The sequence below is a fragment of the Cupressus sempervirens genome, chromosome 9, assembly GCF_028749045.1.
Source record: "Cupressus sempervirens isolate cs-2001-9-10 chromosome 9, ASM2874904v1, whole genome shotgun sequence".
In the NCBI taxonomy this organism is placed as follows: Eukaryota; Viridiplantae; Streptophyta; class Pinopsida; order Cupressales; family Cupressaceae; genus Cupressus; species Cupressus sempervirens.
Genome location: NC_143126.1, coordinates 486600860 through 486604690, shown reverse-complemented (window position 1 = coordinate 486604690; position 3831 = coordinate 486600860).

Below are 3831 nucleotides of genomic sequence, written 5' to 3'. Positions count from 1 at the left end.
AGGTAGAAAATCACAAGGCAATGTGGCAGTTTTGTGTTAGAGAAGTGATGTGTGTCCTATCCACATTGGTCAATAATGAAACTTATACAAGGTGGATACCAAGTTTGATCAGTGGGTCCAAAAGCTTGTTTTGCATAAGTTTATTTTAATATAACATATAACTGTGATCTCCAATATTATGATAAATAATGTATCATAAGATCTCAAGGGAAAGATAAAGTGTTATGATGATGCAAAGCTTTTAGTGCCTCTCCTAGTTGACTTCTCTAAGTCATCCTGATGGATGCAACCTTGTTGATCTTTTGTTGTGATGGATCATGATTGTGACCATTAGTGGTCTCCACCATAGAGGTGATTTGATTTATGTTATGTATCAGTTTCTTTGATTATTCTTTGGCTAATTAGAAGATTATGATGTGATTTATGGTTCACTGAGGTTTGTGCTAGTGGTTACCTAGATCGATGTGCTATCATGATGTTGTTCTGTGATTACCTTCAGATGCGTCCAAAGATTTCACTATGTACTATAACTTGCTACCTTGGACTAGGTTCATGTAGTAGTGGTTAGTCATGTTTATGACGATGTTTTCTTATGTCTTTTAAATTCCTTTTTGTTGTTGTTTAAACAACCTTTATTAAATGAGTAGAAATGGATTATCCAATTGGATTATTTGGTTATGTGCTGCTGACATTTACCTTGTTATATTTTGATCTGAGAGATATTTGTTATGTTATGTTTTACTTTTGAGATGACCTAAGGGTCGGATGTGATACTTTGATTTCAATTTCATAGATGTTAGACTACTATCATGTTTAGTTGATCATATTGGCATGAAGATGCCATTTTGAGATGATAGTGTGTTTTACAATGATATCTAGTTATCTGGTATTTGGGCATATCATTGATTATGTTATGCGATAGATTTAATACTATGGTTATTTACTTCATTCCTACATTGTTATGCTTTATGCAAATGTGAGTGATGTAAATAGATTATTTTAATATAATTAAATAAAAGGTTTAATTAGGTGATTTAATCCATTTATTGATTTGGATATGTTATTATATGCAATTGCATTTGATTGTGTTGTTTAATGTGCAAGATTTATATCTTTGGTAGTGGCACATGGAGTTAGTGATTCAACTATTCATATTTTACCAATGTCATCCCTGTATGGTCGACGTATCTTTATTTTAATTTTTTAATTAAACCTTTTAGTGATTATTAAATCCAAACTCATTTGTATTATGTGATTAGACCAGTGAGCATGTCTATGCATTTAGAGGTTCGCATTGTTGCAAAAGTTGTTAAGGAAATTTCTGTGTTTTTGGGTTTTTGATCTTTTAATTGATTTATTTTAATTTTTGGCAGCTTTGAAATAGATTAATTCCTATTTATAGGAATAGCCTATTTTCATTTGGGTTGATTTAGGGTTTAACTAAGTTGGCTAGTTATTTTCCCTAATCAATTATTCACTTGAAAAGTAAATAAATATCCAAAAAGGAATTTAATTCCTCACTTCTCACTTTTGACTTAGAAAGTTGGAGAGTAAAACCCAAAATCCTCTTCAAGAGGATTTACTATTTTGTTCTTTGTGGGAGCTATGAGCATGGGATCATCATGAGATTGAGCTCATTGGATCTAGCTCGATGAAACCTTGAATTCTCTTGATTTTTAGCTACTTCTGTGAGCTATTTATTTGATAGTTCAAATTCCCTTTTTGTCCTTTTGGCTATGAGGTAGGGCTTTCCTATTTTTGGAAGCCATTTGTTTGCAGACTAAGAACTAGTGTTACCCTTTGCTTCTGTATGCTATTTCTACTCAGTTGGGTGAGTACAAACATTTCCCTATTTTTAAGGATGAGGGTTTAGAGTTTTGCATCGTTATGCTGGTTGTTTTGCATATAGTGTCCAAACTTGATTATTTTTGGATTTTTGGGGTTTTTGTACCTAAAGGCCAAATGGGCTTTAATTTTGATGTTTTCCAAAATTTTGGGCTTTTTACCTCATTTTTGTGTGCCACCCTATCTTCTCTACACTAGTACATCTGAGACCATTTTTCAACCATTATTAGTCAAAATTTTGACCCACTTTTTGACCAAAATTTGACCAAAGTCGACCAACCCATTGGTCAGAATTTTTCAGTTGAAATTTTGACCAACCTTCTAGTTGGTCAAAATTTTGACCAATACTTTGGTCGAAAAAACATCCATAGCCATTGTGCAAGTTTTGTCAGGAATTGGTCGAAATTTTGACCAAACAAGGTAGAAATTTTGACCAAACAAGGTAGAAAATCTTAACCCGAAAAAGTAGAAATTTCAACCAATGAAGGTCGCAAATTTTGACCATTGAAGGTGGAAATTTTGACCAATGAAGGTAGACATGCATGCAAAATCAACAATATCAGATTTCCACAATCCATTTGTAATGCAAGTTCATTTTGGATTTGATTGTGTGTGTTTTAGCGTCATCATTTTAGATCACTCTCTGTAATCCATCATCAGCTAGATGAGAGAGTGCAGGATGCATGCAAAATCTCATATCATATGCAAGGCAAGTGAACTATTTTATAGAATACCTAAAAAAATATCGACAGTAACTAATATGCTTCTTCATTAATATGCCTAATACAATAAGAAAACTTGGCAACTATGCACAACAAGTTATATGCTAAAAGGAAATCATTTAGGAGATACAGAATTTGAACAACCATATGTTAAGATTCTACAATTTGTATCACTTTCCAGAGTCTAACAGTTGAGAATAAGTTCATCATCCTCCCTACAGTATATTCCAATGGCCTACACATCCACAAAAGTTCCAGCATCTCAAATTTGTAGAATATGAATTATCACTCTCCAGGTCAGCTCGCCAAGTCACTCCCACCCAGTCACCTTAGTGAGTTGACTCTTTCAGTCAGCTCACCAAGTCTACTGTTCAAGTACGCACGCCAGGGCGGCTCACCAAGCCAGCCCACCAAGTCATGTCACCAAGTTGACTATTCGAGTACGCTCACAAAGTTGACTCTTTAAGTTCACTCATTAGGTCACCCCACTAAAGCACCTCATCAAGGTCAGTCTTTAAGTCCACTCACCAAGTCAGTTCACGAAGTTGCCACACCAAGTCAACTCACCATCTCGCCTCACCAAGTCTACTTGCTAAGTCGGCTTGCCAACTTGCCCCACCAAGTCAACTGTTCAAGTATACTCACCAAGTTGACTCTTTGAGTTCGATCATCAAGTCACCCCACCAAAGTGCCTCATCAAGGTCAATCTTTAGGTCCACTCATCAAGCTTTCTCACCAAGTTAGCTCGCCATGTCATGTCTCTAAGTGGCCTCGCTAAGTCGGCTTGCCAACTTGCCCCACCAAGTTGCCACTTTAAGCCCACTCACCATGTTAGATCGTCAAGCTAGCTCCCCAAGTCAACTCGCCAAGCTAACAATTGAAGTACGCTTACCAAGTCGACTCTCTAAGTTCACTCACCAAGTTCGCCTCCTAGGCCAACTCTCTAGGTTAGCTCACCAAGTCACCCCCACTTGCCCCACCAACTCGCCACTTTAAGTCGACTCACCATGTTAGCTTGCCAGGCTTACTCCCCTAGTCAGCTCGCCAAGCTAACAATTCAAGTACGCTCACCAAGTTGACTCTTTATGTTCGCTCACCAAGTCTGCCCCCTAGGTCAACTCACCAAGTCACAAACTTATCTTATCTTGTGTAAACATGGTTGTTAAGTTTTGTTTTGCCAAGTCTTTTACTTGTGCTTATCTAGCATTGTACGAGATGTTCATACTCTTGACTAACTTATTTGGGCCTAGAATGACCAAAAAAA